The sequence below is a fragment of the Caretta caretta genome, chromosome 1 (assembly GCF_965140235.1).
Source record: "Caretta caretta isolate rCarCar2 chromosome 1, rCarCar1.hap1, whole genome shotgun sequence".
NCBI lineage: Eukaryota > Metazoa > Chordata > Testudines > Cheloniidae > Caretta > Caretta caretta.
In genome coordinates, this window is record NC_134206.1 from 47711279 (window position 1) to 47718657 (window position 7379).

The window sequence follows — 7379 nt, forward strand, 5'->3', positions numbered from 1 at the left end:
TTTAACAAGGGGCTGTGTGTGCCCTGCAGTACAGCAGGAACCAATCCTCTTCGTATTGCGTCACCTCTGTCGGCTTCTTCACATCGCACAGCTGCTCGCTCTTGTCTCTTTCTCATGGCTTGCCCACCAAGGTGTCATCACAGCTTAAAGGAAAGGGAAATAGCCTCAACATGGCTGTAACAGTCTCTAAAGGAGAAGAAACTGTTTTAATCGGCATTCTATATTGACCAATTTGTTCAGGCTAGCGTCACACTGGGCTGTTACTGCTGCTTTGGTGTGTTATGCTGCTTTCCTCTTGGCTCCATTTTTCTCTTTTTAATATCACTATCTAGTTTCGCAGTTCTTAAATGTGGGCTCTCTTTTGCCATCTGCTGTGGCAAAGAGGGCTAATGTAATCTTTGGCTGTAGGGTGACCATATGTCCTGTTTTGGCTGGGACAGTCAGTTTTTTAAGCCCTGTCTTGGCCATCCCCACTTTTTTGACAAAAGTGGGCATTTGTCCCATTTGCTGTTGCCAACTTGATCATTTGGCAAGAGCAAACAGGCCAAATGCCCACTTTTGTCAAAAAAGTGGGGTGTGGAGGAATGTGCGGGGGCGAGCGGCGAATTTAAATGGATTGCTATGAATTTACACCTAATTTATACCAGTGTAATTGAGCTCAGACTCTCTCCAGTCTCCTTCTAATTGACTCAGATAGAGGTCATGCGTCTGCCAGGCACCAGCCATGCCGGGAGGGTGATGCAGAGCCACACTGCCTACAGGAGGTGCTGTGTCTCAGATGCTATCTCTCCCAGACAGAGGTACTAAAACAATTTGTATAGCAGGGGTGCTGACAGCCATTGAACCAAACTGTAAACCCTTATATACTGGAACCACTTCAAGCCAGGGGGTGTGGCAGCACCCTCTGTACCCCTTGTTCCAGCATCTATGTCCCTATATGCAGGATGATGCAGACAGCTCTCCTTTCTGTACCCATCTCTGTTGGCTAGTGCAAAGGGTGCAGGAATGGCCTAGCATCTTCCTTCTCCTCTGTGGGGACCAGTTTATACCCTCCACTGTGTTAGGAGGGAGCAGAGACTCATGGTCTCTGCTCACTCCCTGGGGGCAGGTGTGAGGGAAAGAAAGCTTCTGACATCCTCTCCCCTTCACAGGCCCACACGCTGCTCCCCCAGAATGCATCGTGCTCAGCTGAACTAGGAAAATCTGTCCCATGCCATTGAAGAAGGCAGCCATCCAAATGTGAACCTGGAGCCTGGGAAATGGGAGCAAGCACAAGGTAGGGAAAGGCAGAGGAATAAGGGTGTGACTTGACAAAATAAGCAATTATGCCTGTTGTGTTCTCTTTCCTCTCATTAGGGAGGTTGCTGTGGAAGCTGGGCAGCACCCACTAACCCAGACACTTGCCCTCCCACTCACCAGCCACCCTGAAAGGCTCTACAATATTCACAACAGCAGATTTTCAGAAGTGCTGCGCACCCAGCAGCTCCCATTGTGACACCAATGGACAGATTTTCTAGAAAGCTCAGCACCCAATATGCTCGACACTTCTGAAAATCTGCCCACCTCTTTTGGTGCCTACAAAGAGGCTGGGCTCTTTGGAAAACGTGGGCCAACATGCCCCGAACATAGAATGGGCATAGGTAGCATCGGATATCATTTAGACAGTAAACTCTTTAGGGCAGCGACTGTCTTGTTGTTCTGAGTTTGTACAGCACCTAGCACAATGGGGTCCTGGACCGCTACTGGGCACCTAGGTGCTATGGTAATCAATACAAATTTGATAAAAGACTGAGTTCCAAATTTCATTCTAAACCTGCTTTTTTAATTGCTTGTCCCTTCCTCAGACAAATTCCTTTGGGGATAAAATTGGGTATATTTGCTCCCCTCATTTTTGTTTGTTTGTTTGTTTGTTTTAAGTCTGAACAAAGTCAGTTGTGCCATTTTACATTAAAACAATTGCCACTAAAAAGCCAGTGCCACTTTGTCACTGATGACCGGTATCTAGGGCCTTGATCCTATTGACACTCAGGCATGAGTAGTCCCATTGACTTCAGTAGGACCACTCACATGTGTAGAGCCTCAGGATGAGAATACAGTATACCTCTCCCTAGATTTATACCTTTCCTATCACACTGATATCATAACTATTTCCCATTCTAAGTACAGAGGGGAAATGGTGCTGACTACAGCAGGTTCAATATTTACCAACAACATTCTACTGGAAAATGTTTCATCATGCACAGTTTGAAAACACAAACATTTCCACCAGCTTCCATGGGAGTAAACGCTGACTTTTAAATGGTTACTGCTTTCTGAGCACATGAAGAATCCTTCCTCCCACGTTCTTACTTGAAAAATGATGACGGGCTTGGGAACATTAAGATTTCGCTTCGAATTTAGCTTGCTTTAAAAGTTGCTTGTAGACAAGCCAGCTTTTTAGGAGCTCGGCTCAATACTGGTTTTTAAGGTTGTGGATGTTTAAAGATAGGATTTTGTGCATATGTGCATTTGACTTCTGCTTGTTTCAAAGCAGTTTAGAGTGAAGGGCGGGTATTAAAACCACTTCAGCCTTGAGTTGAGGCCCTTAATTGTTTACAGCCTTTGGACTGGCTTAGCAACTGCTTTCACAGACTTTAAGGTTCCTGAGCACTTAAGGCCACTGTTAAGCTAACTTAAGCTCTTAAAACTTCCTGAAGTGCTTAAGGGGCCTGAAATTAATTAAAGCAGTTTGTCTCAACTCCTTAAGGACCTAGTTTTACAGATGGCTGAGTTCACCATGCATCTGTTTGCTCCAAAAGCCAAATTGTAGGGCTTCCAGAGCTCTGTGAAATTTCAGTCCTGCTCCAGTTCAGCTCTTAAGCTATGCAAGGCTGCAGCCTCCGGGTATGTCTGCATCACAAGCACTACAGTGACACAGCTGCCGCGACTCTGCCGGAGTGTAGATGCCTACGGAAGGGGTTTTTCCATTTCTGTCATACATCCACCCCCTTAAGAGGCTGTAGTGAGCTCCATAGAAGACTTCTTCCATCGACCTAGTGGTGTCTACGCTGGGGCTTAGATTAACTTAACTATGTCTCTCAGGGGTGTGACTTTTTCACACCCCGAGTGAGATAGCTAGGTCAACCCTAAGTTTTAGATGTAGCCCAGGCCTGTGGTTTAAGGCAGTGGTTTTCAAACTTTTTTTCTGGAGACCGTTGAAGAAAATTTTTGATGACTGCGACCCAACAGAGCTGGGGATGAGGGGCTTAGGGTGTGGGAGGGGCTCAGGCAGAGGGCTGGGGTGCCGGGGTGAGGGCTGTGCAGTGGGGCCAGGAATGAGGGGTTCAGGATGTGGGAGGGGGCTCTGGGCTGGGGCAGGGGGTCAGGGCTCTGGGATGGGGGTGCAAGCTCTGCGGTGGGGCCAGGGATGAGGAGTTTGGGGTGCAGGAAGGGGCTCTGGGTTGGGGGGGCTCAGGGCTAGGGCAGAGGGTTGGGGTGCGGGTGGAGGTCAGGGCTCTGGGCTGGGAGTGCTGGCTATGGGGTGGGGCTGGGGATGAGGGGTTTGGAGTGTAGGAGGGAGCTCTGGGTTTAGGGGGGCTCAGGGCTGGGGCAGGGGATTGAGGTGCCGGGTTGGGGCATGGGCTTACTTCCAGCGGCTCCCAGTCAGTGGCAGAGCTGGGGTACAGAGGCAGGCTTCCCCTGTGCTAGCACCATGGACCGCAGGGCACCCCAGAAGTGGCCACCAGCAGGTCCGAATCCTAGGCGGAGGTACGCAAGTGGCTCCATGTGGCTCTTGCCCGCAGGCACCGCCCCACTCTCAGCTCCCATTGGAGCTGGTGCTCGGGGCATGGGCAGTGTGCGGAGCCCTGTGGCCCCCTGCCTAGGAGCCGGACCCACTGCTGGCTGCCTCCAGGGCACAGCGCAGTGTCAGAAAAGGTAGGGACTAGCCTGCCTTAGCCAGGCATCACTGCCGATGGGACTTTTAATGCGCCAGTCAGTGGTGCTGACCAGAGCCACCGTGACCCAGTCCCTTCCATTCCAGAACTGGGTCGTGACCCATGGTTTGAAAACCACTGGTTTAAGAAATAGGCACTTAAAACTGGTGTAAACTTTGTAAACAGTAACTTCAGATCAGCTCAGTTTGTGAGCTCAAGGGAATTCCACTGGCTTAACTTACAAGCTGAATCTCTCTATACTCTGTTCTTCTTTATTGAAAAATTTAATAAAAATGTGAATGCAATGTTAAGACTAATTCCTGCTGTTAGTTTTCAAGGAGGAAAGAGGAGAATACAAAAATGTATGTTTTATAGTATGGGATATTGCTACTCAAGGCAAAAACAAATCCCTCTTATGGGGCATTACATCCACAATACACGTGTTCTAGTTATGCAGTGTACAACAATAGCAGTGAGAGAATGACGTTGGGAGCAGAAAGGGCTTCAGAAAATGCCTCAGCGAGGAGCTGCGCAGTGTCCTGCTGCTTCTCTTTGAGAAAAAATTTTTTTTTCCAAATGCTGTAGGAATCAATGACATGAGAGAGAAACCCATTTTTCAGAAAGACTGCATAACACTGCTCAAGCTCCCTGGGCTACCCAAAGAATTAGGCTGTATGAGGGAGTTGGCTGGCTGTCAGATGAGCTCTCAAGACATCAGTAGACGGGGTAACTTCATTTAGCCAAGGTCATATTTGATAGAAATGGTCTACGCTTCTGTCCGAGCATGTCACAGTTCAGGGGTGCAAATCAGACCAGTGAGGGGTGTCACCACTTGTCCTGTAACTTTGGATGCCTTACAGTGCTTTCCTTTTGTACCTGTAACTCCCAACCTGGGCCACTCACAACCAGCCTACAGGGCATACCCTGAGCATCTGTGTGCTAGATGGCCCTGGTTCAGCAGGTCTGACCCCAGCAGCCTGTCTCCAGCCCGCAACCCCCACTCTGGCTTCCACCAGCCTTGGTTCCTCCTACTACCTGGTTACATTTGCCCAGTCCCGAATTTTCCCAAAACCACATGCTCTGCAATGTCCAGCCCTCTCCTGGACAGTTCAGAGAAATGATATGGTTCATTGGTTCCTTTTAGACACATCACAGCTTATTAACTTAACTGTGGGTAAATACACCCTTCCCTTTAAACGCTGCACTGGTGTTGCCGGCACCCAGTGCCGAGAGGCTGAACAACAGCTTGAGTGGTTTGTTACCTGGTGTGCTACACCCAATAATCACAACGGGGTGGAGAAGCAGAAAAGTTTATTTGCAGCTGCAAAAAGGTACAGGGAGAATAAAATCTCAAATCCTGCACCCAGAGCAGGAAGTTACACAGGCTTTTATACATCCTTTTTCCCAGCATACTTATCCAATAGCAAGCTGCTCTAAGTATCCATATAGCCAGCCAATCCAGTTCCCAGCTAGTTCCCTGGTTCTCTGTATCATTTGTTAAACTATACATAAAGCTGCTTTATTCAGCATTGTTCTTCCATATCTCCCCTGTTTGGCCTTGCTTAGTTTCAGGCAGTCTGACTCTGCAGCATATTGTTGCAGATTCTCAGAATAACTGCTGTGTGTGCCTCCAGGCGGGGGGCCAAGGACACTTAGGCCTAGTATGCAGAGCTGCTGAGAGTGCCTCCAGGCGGGAGGGGGGGCCAAGGACACTTGGGCCTAGTGCGAGGGGGCTTCATCGACACTCGTGGTCTTCCATCCCCTCAGTGGTGGACAACGGTGAAGAATTGGTCCCTTGGATAAGGTAGGAATCTTTTGAAATCCGGATTGTATGCTCTGTTGGAACCTGGGGACGGCCAGAGTTACCCTGTAGGTATGGGACAGGGACAGAGCTCAGGGGTTAGGGCACAGTGTACGCCCCTAGAGTGCATTCTAGCAAACTGGAAAGTATTTGGTGCGGATCCGATGACTAAGAGCCAATTAAAACGATTCTGTACAGTTGACTGGCCTCAATATCAACTAGAGGACCAGGAGTGGTGGCCACCAGGAGGGTCAATTAATTACAACACGATCCTTCATTACCTAGTGGCCATGCCCCAGTGTCCCCAACACTGGGATGTTTCAGAGTAACAGCCATGTTAGTCTGTATTCGCAAAAAGAAAATCTAAGGTGCCACAAGTACTCCTTTTCTTTTTGCGAACACTGGGATGGTTTATGGTAAAAATGAAATATATTTATTAACAAAATATACATAGGCTATAGTGAATTCAAGTATAAGGAATGAAGACAGAAGGAGTTACAAGTAAAACAAAACAAAACACACTTCTAAAAGTCTAAAACACTCTAGCAAGATACAGGCTTTGTTCCAGATGGTTTTTCACACTAACCATTCTTCCTTCCAGTCATGGCTGACAGGGCCGTCCCTAGCTATCCTGGGGCCCTAGCCCCACTGCAGGGGGGCAGGCCTCCGTGTGTGGGGCGGGGGGAGGCTGGCTTGGGGAGGCAAGGGGGAACTGCCCCCAGCACTCACCGGCAGCGCGGCCAGGGCCGGGTCACTGTACTTACCGCTGGTGAGTGCAGGCCCAACCCTGCTGCAGACCTCAGGGGCGGAGCAGGGCGGAGCAGGGGTGGGTAGGGTTAGGGACAGCCCTGATGGCTGACTCATGGAAGATCTTGCCTGAGGCAAAGAATACAAGGTGCTGTCTTCCCTTGGCTTCTTAGCTGAAAGATCTTTACCTAAGCAGGTTTCTCACCTATATTCAGCTCCAGAGACTTCAACCCCTCGTTGGCGGAAGCACCCATCTTTCTCAGCTTACAAGAGCTCTAGCCTCTTGTGTCTGTCTAGTGATGGATGCCAAAGATGGCTTCTGTCCTTGCTTATATCTTCCAACGTTCAATGTGCACAGGATGACATCACACTGTTCTTCCCTTCCTGTGGGATTCCCACCTCTGTATGTAAATGGGGCTTCCACTGTTTCTGATTCCACCGTAATTTACATAGGAGACAGGTAAATGGCTGTGACAGTCCCTTGTGTTGTATCCTTGGGGACAGCAGTTTTAGGAAGAAATCACTTGAGACACAGAGAGCTGTGAGCCATGAAAGCAGCCATTTATTTTCACACACTGAACAAACCAAACCAGCCCAAACTGGCTGGGCTACCCACTAATAATCTAACTCAGTTGCCATAGCAACAACAAGGTGCTATTACCACGACAACCAAATACACAACATATTCCTCCCCCCTTAATAAGAACATCCCCTAAATAAAACAAACACTAAACTAAACTGCCTCCATTCCCGGCTAAAACCCAGGGATTATTTTGCCCCATAACCGTGGGTTTGCCCTAGCTAAAGATCCAGCCATTGAGGAGGTCTTTTGTCTCTAGGTGGATTACAGCGAACTTCTGGTGTTGTTGCACCCGAAAGTACCTTGGGCGCAGGCCTGACAATGGGCTCAGGGTTCG

At 48.9% G+C, this 7379-nt stretch overlaps 1 long non-coding RNA gene across 1 annotated transcript; it reads right to left on the bottom strand.

Annotated features, from left to right (window-relative positions):
- Window positions 1-5208: 5208 nt before the first annotated feature.
- On the bottom strand, window positions 5209-7178 carry LOC142071890 (uncharacterized). The gene is made up of 2 exons (XR_012668098.1): window positions 6668-7178; window positions 5209-5781 (listed from the first exon to the last, which is right to left on the bottom strand). It is a non-coding gene; the product is annotated as an uncharacterized LOC142071890 (long non-coding RNA).
- Between the last annotated feature and the right edge of the window lie 201 nt (window positions 7179-7379).